The 15270-nt window shown below is 42.9% G+C and overlaps 1 protein-coding gene across 5 annotated transcripts in view; it reads left to right on the top strand.

Moving 5' to 3' along the window:
- Positions 1–15270, top strand: part of CHRM1 (cholinergic receptor muscarinic 1) — a 389308-nt gene that overhangs the window by 31339 nt on the left and 342699 nt on the right. For 3 of the 5 annotated variants that reach the window (XM_082270927.1, XM_082270932.1, XM_082270926.1), the window contains exon 1: positions 8887–8970. The exons of 1 other annotated variant lie outside the window; for it this stretch is intronic. The gene's annotated coding sequence lies outside the window, so the exon portion shown is untranslated. Of the gene's footprint in view, positions 1–8886; positions 8971–15270 lie in introns of those variants that run through there. One more of the 5 variants, XM_082270931.1, reaches the window with a different exon arrangement.

Below are 15270 nucleotides of genomic sequence, written 5' to 3'. Positions count from 1 at the left end.
ACCAGTGTGAACCCAGCCTCAGAGCTACTGCTCTGCGCTTCCAAGTCGAGCATTTATTGCCTCAGTTCAAGAGAAGGATAAGAGTTCATGCAAAGCTGCTGATTGGTTGGTTCTGCCTGAACCCTAAGCGCTTTCAACTGAGATTATATGCTTAAATCTAACATCACATGACCAGCTGCTGTGAAAACCAGAGGAAGCAGTTTTACAGGTAACTATTTCAAAAAGTTTTTAATATATTATTACACAAGGTGCAGAAAATGTATGCCTTTTTCATACCTCCCAACTTTTTGAGATGGGAACGAGGAACACCTATAAGCAAAACTATGCAGGCACCGCCTGCCACGTCCCTTTAACCTCCTTAGCGGTATTCCCGAGTGTGGCTCGGGGTGGAATTTTAGTGCCATTAGCGGTAACCCCGAGCCACACTCGGGGAACCACCAGAGAGCATCGCTGGATCCTGGTAGAGGGTACTTACCTTGTCCCCGGGATCCCAGGATGTGTCCCTGCAGCATACGGTGGCCGGATCTTCTGCCTGATGCTGTGAGCCCCGGCTTCCGTCTCCTGCGATGTGACGCTCGCAGGGGGGTGAAACCGGCGGCAAATTTTTTAAAGTAAAACACACAAACACAATGATATATTGTAATCCTATTGGATTACATTACAAAATAAAATAAATTTACATTAGTTTGCCCCCCAGTGGCATTTCCTGCAGTTTTATGTATGTATATATGTATATATATATATATATATATATACACACACATACATATATATATAATATATGTATACGTATATATATATATATATATATACATATATATATATATACTTTAACTTATTTATAGTTATTTATTATATTATAATTTATGATTTTGTGTTTCAAACTTTATCATACCCGAGATGTTATAAAGAAGAACGCACAGTGAAAAAAAATCATATGTAAATAGTTGGTTTGGGCTGCTTGTCCTTAAGAATTACTAGCAAAATAATGGTACCGCTTTCAGCACCTAAAATCGGAAACAATCATACCGCCAGGGAGGTTAAAGGTGAATTATATGAAGAAATTATTAGTTGAAATTCAGTTTTATTTACCCCTACTATTCCTTTTAATTGGCTTTTGAAATTTACAAATGCAACAATTTAGAAATTGGAAAAGTTTGGCACTGGGAAGCACTTTTTTAAAGATAAAAAGTGCATTTTTTGTACAACTATATAGATCAGACCAAAATGAGGGACAAATTAGGAGGAAAGAGCGACAGAGGGACTTTGTTCCAAATCCGAGACAGTCCCTCGAAATCAGGGACAGTTGGGGGCTATCCTTTTTATTGCGCTGAACTGCGAGCTCCTGTATGTTGAACAGTGGCGGCTGGTGCTCCATGGGCCAGGGGGGGCGGCAGACGGACTGCACCATGCACCCCCCATGCAGCCCCCCATCCCCCCCAGGCCGCACACCAGGACCCCATCAGGTTCCCGGACCCCCCCCCCCATGATCCCCCCACGGCTCTTTCACCCTCAGCATCGGCGGTGGCAGCTTCAGCTTCGGCTTCTTCCCCCTCAGTAGAAGTGTCTCCTTCCCCATGCCCAATGGCATGGCTTCTACTTTTGGCCAATCAGGAAACAGGTCTCAGGACCCGCTTCCTGATTTGCCAGGAGGCGGATCTGTGTGACAATAGCGAATATTTATTCGCTATTGTCACACAACTGGGTGGGCTCGGGGCGCAGTGCTCCATGAAGTCCATGCGTCCGGCGCCCCGCATGTAGATTAGGGGGCCGGACGCATGGATAGGGGGAGCGGCGCCCCTGCGACCCCAATACACCAGCCGCCACTGATGTTGAACTGTGTTTTCAAATTTGTTTTTGATGTACAGGCCACATGAAGGGTCAAAATCCTTTTTTCGAAAATGGTGATAGGTACAGTGCATTGACACATTATTTTGTGTTTTGCATAAAAATGCAGAGTTTTGCATGTTTCCTCCACACACACCATGCACTATGGTTTGAATATACTGTAGCACATAGAGGACAATTGTTTTTGAGCTTGCGACGCTCAATGCACTTGGTGTGAACGAGCCCTAACACTTTAAAGACAGGATAGTTGGACTAGGCATTAACATGCAACATTTTCAAAGGGGTAATTACAGTTTACCAGGTTCTCCAGTTAAAGTGCTATCGCCAAACATACATATACTGTACATAACAACCATAATGAAGATTACCATCCATCTATAAAATAGTTTATAATTCACTAAGCCTAACAATGTGTGCAAAGGACCATATAAACTAGCCCTGGAAAATTGGTTTATGGGCCTCTTCTCATATATGTGCTTGTAAAAAGTTCCCATGAATTTTTAGTGCATGGGAACAACTTAACATTTAGAAGTACACTAAAGGAAACTTCTCTGTTCACACCACAATGGGGTGTGTGTAAGAAATACTTCCACAAACTGCAAGAACATTCAAGGCAGAGGATATATGAGCTGTACAGATTATAACTGTAATTGCTATCAGTCAAATGCAACAACTTCTATATTAGCAAGAATAAATACAGCCAGTTTTCTCAAAAGTATCTTTTTAAAGAGTATGTAAATCCAACATATTATATTCCTGATATGTGCCTGCTGTACCATGTACTTGTATGAAAAAGTATCCTGTTCTCCTTGTACTGCTTCCATTATGTGAAATGGCTAAGGTTTTTCTAACAGTCCCTCTGCTTTCCTATGAAAAAATGACCACATTAGGCATGAGAGAATAGCGTGGCCAATTGGTCAGTTTTCTGGCTGTGCTGGAAACTCAGCCTGCTCTCAACCAATGAATAGATTTGTGTTGACACTCCCCCCCCCCCCCACACACACACACACACACAGCCATTAACTGGGAAGACCAGTGTACTGCTGCTTCTCCACCCCACCTCTCTGAGCTCCTTATGCAGCTGGGTATAGAGGGTATATGATCACTTATTAAAAAGAAAAGAAAAAGGTAATAATACTGTTTTTTTATATATACACACACGTGTTTTGCCTTTCATTTCTATTTTAAATAGAATGGGTTGGCGTTCACATATACTTTAAAGAGGAAGTAAACCTGCTGAAAAAAAATTTGAAAAAAAAACCTGTAAAGACAAAGGCATAATGAGCTAGTATGCATCGCATACTAGCTCATTATGAAGTACTTACCTAAAAACGAAGCCCCCGCAGTGCCGACAGGATGGCCGATATGTTCGGCCATTCTGCTTCCTGGATCGCATTCTCCGGCCATCTGATTGGCTGGAGGCGTGATTACATCACGGCACTGAGCTCTGAAGGAACGGCACGGCTGCATGCACTGTAAATATCTCCTAAACGGTGCATGTTTAGGAGATATTTATAGCACCTATAGGTAAGCCTTAATATAGACTTACCTATAGGTAAATGTCAACGAAGTGGATTTACAACCACTTTAACTTCATTGGATATGTTAATGACATATCTGTCTGTCATCAGTGTAGAAACTCTTATTAAATGCACTTAGAGGAGAAGTATAGCCAAAGCTTGTTTGGCTGCAATTCTCCTGTGGATCACAGAAGTGTAGTTTGTTCACTAAAGCCCGCTGTCAGTTGATATCACAGCGTTTGTTCAGGCTCGGGAAAGATTTCAATCATATGGTCAGGATCCACTCACATGCCTGGACTGGCACCCGGCTCAGCCTTTCAGTGAGCTGCTGAGAGCCTGAGCTGGCTGCTCCCACCCACTCCACAGCCCAGCGCTCCATGAGAAGGGGGGCGGGGGCAGAGCAGACAACGGTGAGTGACAGTCACCAGCTCTCTACTCAGAAAGCTGTGAGATTCAAGTGATCAGCGGTGTTTGATCACTCTGTTCTCAGTGTTAGAGCCTGTGGGGGACAGATGCAGTATTGGACCGATGATGCATCCACCTAGGTAAGTATGATTCTAAAATACAAACATTTCCAATACTTCTCTTTAAATGAACACTGTGGAAATACAGTTTAGTTATATGATAGGTCTGCTGTTAAAAAAAAAAAAACAGGGAGTCAGTCAAAATGTTCTCTCGTTGGTGACCACTATGATAAGAAATTGTTACTGTGTGACAAGGGTCAGGACAAGTGTCAATGGCAAAATATATTTTTTTAGTTTGGATATGAGTCTGAAAGGGTTAAAACCTCAGGTTTGTATAGCCCTCTGCATCTTCTCTGGCAAGATTCACCCATGCTATTGATTTGGTGACAATTGTTTCTGGTACAGAAAGTATGTACCGTATATACTCGAGTATAAGCCGAGATTTTCAGCACATTTTTTTGTGCTGAAAACGCCCCCCTCGGCTTATACTCGAGTCAACAAAAAAAAAAAAAAATGCCCCGGCCGGCCCGACGTGCAGGAAGCGCTTTAATTTTAAAAATGGCACCGCCGGCGCCAACGTGTCACCGCGCATGCACCGCCGTCGCTCGGGACAGGCCGTACATGTTCGGCTATTCCCGGGAATAGCCGAATGTATACGAGCTTTCCCGAGTGGCGGCGGCGCAAACGCAATGACGCGTTGGCGCCGGGCGGCGCCATTTTTAAAATTAAACGCGCTTCTGGAACAGGTAAGTGAATCACAGCCGCACTACCTGCCATTATGCGGGGCTGCGGACATACTACAAGGGATGAAGTGCTGCAGGCATGGTACATCTGTACAATGCCCGCAGCATTGCATCTCCTGTAGTATGCCCGCAGCCCCGCATTCTCTTGTACCATGCCCACAGCATTTTCTCCTGTACCATGCCCACAGCATTGTCTCCTGTACCATGCCCACAGCATTGTCTCCTGTATCATGCCCACAGCATTGTCTCCTGTACCATGTCCAAAGCATTGTCTCCAGTACCATGCCCACAGCATTGTCTCCAGTACCATGCCCACAGCATTGTCTCCAATACCATGCCCACAGCATTGTCTCCAGTACCATGCCCACAGCATTGTCTCCAGTACCAATTAAAGTCCAAAAAGTTCAAGTGAAAAATTGCTCAGTCCTAACCAAGTGCAGTGATATCCAAGGTAGGAAATCCTTCTGATATACAAAATAGTGCTGTGCTGTGTCTGCAACAGTAATAGTCACTCAGTGTCACCAAATCACCATGTGTGCAGTAAAGGTCCCTACTTACTAGATGACATTGACCCTCTTTTCATATAACAAAATGGGTCAAAAATCATTTTAATGGTCGCCTGTGACCAAGGGATATCCTCCAGCCACTCTCTGGTGCCTTGATCTCATGGAATTTGAGCCCAATATATTCATTACAGGGTTTAGTGGTGGAGAAAGAAAGAGAAGAATCGGCTTCCCATAGCGTATAAAAGTTTTCTATGTATTGTTAAACCCTCCATAGTAGATAAACATGCATAAAAATCCAAGCATAGACATCCACCCTATAGTATGAAAGCAGGGAACCTCAGACATCGGCGCTCTACTTGCTCTGAGAGTTACACACAGTGCGTTCCAACTTGACGTGTTTCATCACCCCGTGACATCTTCAGAAGCTGTGGTATTAAGCCTAAAGGATTTCCATTAGTCAACACTATAGGCTATAACTAGGGATAGGCGAATCTGCCTGGGTTCGATTAATTAAGGGTTTGGAGAATCCTTTTTGAAATTTGTCTAGCCTGAACTTATGGGCAAATCCTATTGAAATCTATGGGGGACAAATCCCGTTATTAAATTCTGACCATTTGTTAAGCCTTAGCATCCCAAGCAGTGGGTATTGTCTTTTCATTCGGCTTCAAGAGCAACATTAAAAATACACAAATCCTTTAAATAAATCGCTTGAAAGAAACCTTTGATCTTAACATGCTTCTTCAAGACAGAACACTTTTCACATACAGTGACAGTGTATACTGGCAAAGCATAATAGGCTGTGGAAGTTTTGAGGTTTTTTTTTTTTTTTTTTTTTAGAAATTATTATTTTTTTAGTTTTTACAATTGGCTTGGTTTACATACAGCAGCAGTACCTCAATCTGACTCACTTCAGTTGGAAAAAAAAAATCATCGGACAGTAGTTGGCCTCGAGGTTCTACTTGTTCTTGCTGCTGGAAAACTCTTCTGATGCTGGATAATTTCGATCAAACTTGTTGAGAATTAAGAAACCATGGATGATACAGCAATTTAAAACTGGCCAGCAGTAGGGCATTTTTAATGAGAGAGAGAATATTGGCTGAAATGTATCAAAGTAAAAGAAAAAAAGGCACGTGTTTTAGCACAAAAAATAAGATAATAAGAGACCTCAGATGACACAACAGTGTAAAATTAGCCAGCAGCAGGATCATTTTAAACAGCAAAACTAAGCCCAAATGTACTAAAGACAAATAGGACAGGCTGGGGTTATACTACAAGATTTAGGATATTGCAGAGTAAAATTGGCCAGCAGCAGGAGAGTTTTAATCAGGGATAAAAGGAACTAGTTTATACCTAACTTTTATTTTATCTATGGTGTTGGGGACAGTTAATGTGAGTGGTAAAATATGAGCTGGTTTAGATGCATACTGTTCTTTAAGCACCCTAAACATAAAAAGTCCCAATTAAAAAAATAAATAAATAAAAACCTAAAAACCCCTGAAACCAAAGTCTTCTTGGAAGGGAAGCCTTGCAGCAAAGAAAAAAAAAAAGAAACAGTATAACCTTAAAAAAGGCCATATTGACATACAAAAAAAACCAAAACCATCCTTGATGCCCTTGACGGCCAACCCTCAAGTTACACCAAAATTCACCTATTCTCAGCTCAAAGTGTATAAAAAATGGGAAATGTCACTATTGGATTTAGGAAGGTGGCACTAAATTCATAGTTTTTTTTCCAAAGCTTTTCAAAATCCTTCCATTCTCTGGAAAATACACTCCTTAGAAAAATGATTTGTACCCATAATAAGCCTGACTCAAACTTGACCTTGTATCTCACACTTGTGTAAACTTTTATTCACACTGAACCATACAGATACCCACTCTGCCTGCCAACATGGGTGAGAGAGCTTGACCAGTGTGGCTCTCCAAACCAGACCAAACATAAAAAATCTTCAAACCAGTGCTCTCACCTTTTGCAAACCCAACTATGGCAGAGAGTAAAATCTACATTTTTAACCAGGTGGTACTAACCTCTGATGTGCTTGGAACCAGCAAGTATCTACACTGTCCTGGAGATGTAATCAGGAATTGGGAACGTTGGGTTTAAGTTTCTAAAGGCAAATAGGTTGTTCACTTCTCAAGGGGTGAAGCTCCTCTGAATTCCATCATCCATTGATATTCAAGCAAAATTGCTGGGTTTCTTTTTTCTTGAAAGTGATTGGGTATTCTTTGCAAAGAGGCCAGTTCAATTGTAAAGGGCAACTTCCCTTGCAAAGTGAACAGCTGTTTTGCTGTTAGTAAATCAACCTCTATGTCTGATATATTGTGGCATTTCTCTCTAAATCAGGAATACTAGAGAAAAGTAATGACGTTATCAACAAAATCTCCACCATCTCCCTCCTTTTCAGCAGATGGGTTATCCTGTTTCAAAAAACCAAAACCCAAGACTCAAAAAACAAAAAAAAATGCCACCTATTCTGCTGAATGCTAAATGAGTTTAATCCCAGAGCACAAGATAATTAACAGGCCGCCCTCTGTGAGTGACAAGTTTCTATAGTTGCAAAAAACGGTTGATGGAAGAAGTAAGAAACGTTACACAATATGATTACCAAACCTTCTATTCTTTCTTAACAGGATGGTTAACTTTTTAAAACTCGGAGACTTAGGCATAGTACACATCGACCGGTTCAAGAGAAACCAGCCTACATTCGGGCCGTGTGTACTGGAATCTGTTGAAGGGGCATGACCGAAATAAGTCTGCCTCCCGCCTCCCGCTTAGCACTCTCAGCCAATGGCTGGGATCACTGACCAGAGTGTTCTGGCGGGAAGGGGCTGTCCCTGTCAGAACAGAATAGAACAGCATGGGAGATCGCTGTACTAAAGTCGGATAGTTAGTACAATGGCTCCTCAGGTTTTTTTTTCATTCAGCCCTAATGGGTTGAACTAAAAATTCCCTGTGTATACAAGGCTTTACAGAGATCTCTTGGTTAATGTTTTCTTAGAGTGAACAACTCTGACTATATGAAAATATGTTTGGATGCATTGCCATGTAATTCTCTTACATGACAGATATTCATAGGGACATAAAAAATATATATATATATATATATATATATATACTTCCTCACCCCTTTTTTCTTGGTGTCAGTGTTTTTGCCTATACTGTGTTTGAAAATTATAATTTCTTACTTATATATTGGCACATTTACCTATGTCATTGTGGACCAGTAAATACAGGAGTACTTATTATGTTAACAAAAAGAAGGATAAAACTGGAGTAATGCTATATCCTTTATCCAATTACTTTGCAATTGAGATTCTCAATGTGGTGTTTTGTATGTTCAAAAAGAAACTTGAAAAGTATAATAACAACTTTTTAAAAAAATAACTAATTGTCATGTTTTCATTGGATCACTATTGTTTAGTGAAAGCTTTTCTCGCACATAAAAAAAACCTTATTTTTAACAATTAATATTCAGTTCACAAAGAATATAACAGAAGTGTTTTTATGCATTATCTCTGATAAATTCACGTGCAACCCAAACTTTTTAGGTATTGGTTTTAAAAAAAAAAAAAAGGCATCTATAATATTATCCTGTTGTAGTTTGAAACCATTGTGTTTGATGTTCCAGTATTTCCTGTGCTAAATAAACTATTTTGTTGTATAACCAGTAGTTAGTGCTGCATGTAGTGAAATATTTTTCCTGTAGTGTCTTAGACAAATTAAGGTGCAAAGCATATAACTTAAGGCTGAACTCAAAAAACGTGTTATTTTTTCTTTGTCCTCTTGAACAAATTTAAACACAAAAATAATTCACCACTATTGGCAAAAGAAAGATCAGCATTAGTCTCATGATCAAGAGGGAAAATTGCCTGAGATTCAAGCAGAAAGGTATTTCACTTTTTTTTTTTTTTACCATTTTAGCAATGGCTTTCGCTAATTCACTTGTAGGGGACAGACGAATAATTAAAATGTATAAACATGTCCTCTACCATTATAAAAAATAGTAGTTGACATGACATGAAGACAGTGATTATAGCTAGAGGCTATAGCAGCCACTTGTGATAATCGCAAGCAAATCTGGCATGCTGGTTGTACCCAAGTTGATCGATCGGTCAACTTGGTACATTCAGCCTGCCCATTAATGGTTTGAATCTCAGCCGCTTCGGCAGGAATGGTGTATGGCCAGCCTAAAACCATGACTTGAGCCGGGGAACCACTAATTCCTACAAAGTTAAGTAAGATCTTGGGGGATGCCCAAACTCACACTTTAGGAACTGACAGCAATTTTTTTTTAAGGTGTTCAGTTTTATGAGGATTTACAGTAATCTGTTTACATACAAGGTGAGAATGGGATTTTCTTTTGACATGTCTCTTTTGCTGTAGATCCACAAATGCAAATTACAAAAAGATGGCGTACTATTGCCATGGTGTGGGGTTTAGCAGGTGTGTTTGTGTAAAATTTTCCCCACAAATATAGCTTTCTGTTGATGGTATTTGATCACCCGTGCGATTTTTATTTTTTGCGCTATAAACAAAAAAAGAGTGTCAATTCTGGAAAAAAAACCTATATTTTTCACATTCTGCTATATGACATTCCCAAAAAAAAAATGTACAAATCAAAATTTTTTATCGTTTTAGGCCAATTTGTTTTCTGCTACATATTTTTGGTAAAAAAAAAATTGCAATAAGCGTACTTTGATTGGTTTGCGCAAAAGTTTATTGCGTCTAGTAACTATGGGAAAGATTTATGTCATTTTTTTTTTTTTTTTTTTACTAGTAATGGCGGCAATCTGCGATTTTTTGCAGGACTGCGACATTGCGGCAGACAGATCGGACCCCTGACTGACATTTTTGACACTTTTGGGGGGACCAGTGACATTACTACAGTAATCAGTGCTAAAAAATATGCACTGTTACTGTAATAATGACACTGGCAGGGAAGGGGTTAACAGTGTAGGTGATCATGTGGGGGGGCGTGGCTTGTGGAATGACCATAGAGACCTGTGATCCTATATGATCATTCCAGGGAGAAGAACGGTCAGCTGTGTTTACAACTAGTGTTGAGCGAACACGGACTGTATTATTCGGGTTCGTACCGAATAATTGGATTTTTGCTACCCGGACATGGACCCGAAAACGTTACTGTATGTTCGGATTTAAAATCCGTGTTCGGTAATTTTATTCCCTGTTTTGTATGTAATGGCGTGCTTTTAATGGCGGGCTTTCAACAGCCAATCAACAAGCGTTTAACTGGTGTGCCTTAAGCCATCCCAGCCATGCCTACTAATGTATTAGTAGCTGTGATTGGCCATCTGAAGCATGTGACCCATGTCTTTATAAGTTCGAGAGCCACAGCGCGGCGCGTCACTCTGCTGTAGTTTAGGGAGAGAGCACACATCATACGTGCTGGCTGCTGATTAGGGACAGACAGTGAAAAATTGTGCCTGAAAAGAATGCAGGGACAGGTCGGAGTGTAGGCAGGGACAGTTATTTGAGCATTTTAGGGACAGGCTTGAGAGATTAGGCAGGGACAGTCTACATCGATTTTGCTGTGTGGGGGGTGGTGCAGTAAACAATCTTTTTGAGCATTTTAGGGACAGGCTGGAGAGATTAGGCAGGGACAGTCTTCATCGATTTTGCTGTGTGGGGGGTGGTGCAATGAACGATCTTTTTGAGCATTTTAGGGACAGGCTGGAGAGATTAGGCAGGGACAGTCTACATCGATTTTGCTGTGTGGGGGGTGGTGCAGTGAACGATCTTTTTGCCCTCACTTGAGCCCACTGAGGAGGAGGAGGGAGAAAAAAATCTATTTTTATCAGTCTGTTGTGTGCAGCGTTCAGCTATATTTCACTACAGATTGCTGTTCTAATCTGCTATTAAAAAATCAAGTCAAAGGGGAATTTTTTATTTTTTTTCCCCTTCATAGCCTGCTTGCTGCTGAGCTGAGCTGACCGTGACATAAGACACTGCTGTGTTCACATGTGCTATTGAGTGATTTTCAATTTTATAAATTTTTTTCTATTCCACTATTCAATATACACCCTTTTGGGTTAAAAAAAATTAAATTGTGGCATAGTCTGTACTAATCTGCTATTTAAAAATTACAAACTTAAAGGGGAATTTTTTTTTTTTCCCTTCATAGCCTGCTGCAGAGCTGACCGTGACATAAAACATAAAACACTGCTGTGTTCACATGTGCTATTGAAAAATCACCAATTTTATATCATATTTTCTATTCCGCTATTCAATCTACACCCTTTGGGGTAAAAAGAATTAAATTGTGGCATAGTCTGTATCGGTACGTGTGAGATACACCTTCCAAATTTTTGGGGCGCATCTTCCACCGCCGAGGATTGCAGGGTGCTTCAGTTTGCCTCCTGTTCCGAACTCCTCCTACTCCTCATCCTGCCTTTAGGGTACAAAAAATTGTAATCGGGGCCTAGTCTGAGTATGTAGGTGTGAGATAGATACACCTTTTGATATCATATTTTCTATTCCGCTATTCAATCTACACCCTTTGGGGTAAAAATAATGAAATTGCGGCATAGTCTGTATCGGTACGTGTGAGATACACCTTCCAAATTTTTGGGGCGCATCTTTCACCGCCGAGGATTGCAGGGTGCTTCAGTTGGCCTCCTGTTCCGAACTCCTCCTACACCTCATCCTGCCTTTAGGGTACAAATAATTGTAATCGGGGCCTAGTCTGGGTCTGTACGTGTGAGATAGATACACCTTTTGATATCATATTTTCTATTCCGCTATTCAATCTACACCCTTTGGGGTAAAAAGAATTAAATTGCGGCATATTCTGTATCGGTACGTGTGAGATGCACCTTCCAAATTTTTGGGACGCATCTTCCACCGCCGAGGATTGCAGTGTGCTTCAGTTTGCCTCCTGTTCCGAACTCCTCCTACTCCTCATCCTGCCTTTAGGGTACAAAAAATTGTAATCGGGGCCTAGTCTGGGTCTGTACGTGTGAGATAGATACACCTCTTGATATCATATTTTCTATTCTGCTATTCAATCTACACCCTTTGGGGTAAAAATAATGAAATTGCGGCATAGTCTGTATCGGTACGTGTGAGATACACCTTCCAAATTTTTGGGGCGCATCTTCCACCGCCGAGGATTGCAGGGTGCTTCAGTTTGCCTCCTGTTCCGAACTCCTCCTACTCCTCATCCTGCCTTTAGGGTACAAAAAATTGTAATCGGGGCCTAGTCTGGGTCTGTACGTGTGAGATAGATACACCTTTTGATATCATATTTTCTATTCCGCTATTCAATCTACACCCCTTGGGGTGAAAATAATTAAATTGCGGCATAGTCTGTATCGGTACGTGTGAGATACACCTTCCAAATTTTTGGGGCGCACCTTCCACAGCCGAGGATTGCAGTGTGCTTCAGTTTGCCTCCTGTTCCAAACTCCTCCTACTCCTCATCCTGCCTTTAGGGTACAAAAAATTGTAATCGGGGCCTAGTCTGGGTCTGTACGTGTGAGATAGATACACCTTTTGATATCATATTTTCTATTCCGCTATTCAATCTACACCCTTTGGGGGTAAAAAGAATTAAATTGCGGCATAGTCTGTATCGGTACGTGTGAGATACACCTTCCAAATTTTTGGGGCGCATCTTCCACCGCCGAGGATTGCAGGGTGCTTCAGTTTGCCTCCTGTTCCGAACTCCTCCTACTCCTCATCCTGCCTTTAGGGTACAAAAAATTGTAATCGGGGCCTAGTCTGTGTTTGTATGTGTGAGATACACCGTTTTATAAAAAATTTTCTATTCCGCTATTCAATCTACACCCTTTGAGGTAAAAATAATTAAATTGCGGCATAGTCTGTATCGGTACGTGTGAGATACACCTTTCAAATTTTTGGTGCGCATCTTCCACCGCCGAGGATTGCAGGGTGCTTCAGTTTGCCTCCTGTTCCGAACTCCTCCTACTCCTCATCCTGCCTTTAGGGTACAAAAAATTGTAATCGGGGCCTAGTCTGTGTTTGTACGTGTGAGATACACCGTTTTGTAAAAATGTTTCTATTCCGCTATTCAATATACACCCTTTTGGAGTGTAAAAAATTAAATTATGGCATAGTCTGTATCGGTACGTGTGAGATACACCTTTTTAAATTTGTTTGGCGCATCTCCTTCCACCGCCGAGGATTGCAGGGCACTTCAGTTTGCCTCCTGTTCTGAACTCCTCCTACTCCTCTTCCTCATCCTCATCCTGCCTTTAGGGTACAAAAAATTGTAATCGGGGCCTAGTCTGTGTTTGGCACCTGCAGCTGATGTCCAACCGTCTTTCACCTCACCCCCTTGCAAATCAGGCAAGCAGTCTGAGCCCCAAGTCATGCAGCAGTCTCTTCTTATTTTTGATGACTCTGTCAGCAGGGTTTCCCAGAGCCATCCACCTAGCCCTGCCCCAGAAGTGGAAGAGATTGAGTGCAGCGATGCCCAACCACTTATTTCTCAAGATGAGTACATGGAAGGACCATCGCAGCACGTCTCCGATGATGACGAAACGCAGGTGCCAACTGCTGCGGCACTCAGAATTGTGGAGACCGACAAGGAGGGCAGGGGTGAAGACTGGGTGGAAGATGATGTGGAGGATGATGAGGTCCTCGACCCCACATGGAATGAAGGTCATGCAGGTGACCTGAGTAGTTTGGAGGAAGAGGCGGTGGTCACACAAAGCCACCAGCACAGCAGAAGAGGGAGCAGGGTGCAGAAGCGGAGCGGCCGTGCCCTAGACACTACGCCTGCTACTGCCCAACGCAGCAAGGGACCGAGTGCACCAAAGCCAGCTCAAAGGAGTTCTCTAGCGTGGAAGTTCTTCAGAAAATGTGCTGATGACAGGACACGAGTGGTTTGCACCCTGTGCAATCAGAGCCTGAAGCGAGGCATAAACCTTCTCAACCTGAGCACAACCTGCATGATCAGGCATCTAAGTGCAAAGCACGAGCTGCAGTGGAGTAGACACCTTCAAAACCAAGAAAGGTCTCTGGCTCCTCCTGCTTCCTCTTCTGCTGCAGTCTCGGCCTCCTTATCCACCTCTGTAGTGATACCGGCACCTGTCACCCCGCAAACAGAGGATCTGTCAGCAACACCACCACCTGGGTCACCAACCATCTCCACAATGTCCCGTGGAAGTGTTTAGCTTTCCATCTCCCAAACACTTCAGAGGAAGAGGAAGTACCCCGCTACCCACCCGCGATCTTGGCCCTGAATGCCAGCATTTCAAAATTCTTGGCCTTTGAAATGCTGTCATTCCGTCTGGTGGAGACGCACAGTTTTAAAAGCCTTATGTCGGTGGCTGTCCCACAGTACGTCGTGCCCAGCCGCCACTACTTTTCCAGGCAAGCCATCCCTTCCCTGCACAACCAAGTGGGGGAAAAAATCAGGTGTGCACTGCGCAACGCCCTCTGTGCCAAGGTCCACCTAACTACCGATATGTGGACCAGCAAGCACGGTCAGGGGCGTTATATCTCCCTAACGGCACACTGGGTAAATGCAGTGGCGGATGGGCCTGAGGCGGATAGCAATTTGGCGCATGTCCTTCTACCACCGAGAATTGCAGGGCGCTTCAGTTTGCCTCCTGTTCCTAACTCCTCCAACTCCGCTTCCTCATCCTCTACCGCCTCCTCATCCGGTCAGCGTAACACCTTTACCACCAACTTCAGCACAGCCAGGGGTAAACGACAGCAGGCAGTTTTAAAACTTGCCTGTTTGGGGGGAAATAACCACAGACCGCGCAGGAGTTGTGGAGGAGCATGGAACAGCAGACAAATGAGTGGTTGCTGCCAGCGAGCCTCAAGCCCGGCCTGGTGGTGTGCGATAATGGGCGAAATCTCATAGCAGCTCTGGGCCTAGCCGGTTTGACGCACATCCCTTGCCTGGCGCATGTGCTGAATTTGGTGGTGCAGAGGTTCCTTAAAAATTACCCCGATATGTCAGAGCTGCTGCAGAAAGTGCGGGCTGTCTGTGTGCACTTTCGGCGTTCTCACCCTGCTGCTGCTCGCCTGTCAGCGCTGCAGCATAACTTCGGCCTTCCCGCTCACCGCCTCATATGTGACGTGCCCACAAGGTGGAACTCCACCTTGCACATGCTGGAAAGACTGTGCGAGCAGCAGCAGGCCATAGTGGAGATTCAGCTGCAGCACTCACGCGTGAGTCGCTCTACGGAACAG

This window comes from Pelophylax lessonae, assembly GCF_965119305.1.
Source record: "Pelophylax lessonae genome assembly, chromosome: 10".
Lineage (NCBI taxonomy): Eukaryota > Metazoa > Chordata > Amphibia > Anura > Ranidae > Pelophylax > Pelophylax lessonae.
The sequence above is the reverse complement of the archived record's forward strand: the minus strand, read 5'-3'. Positions and strand labels throughout refer to the sequence as shown.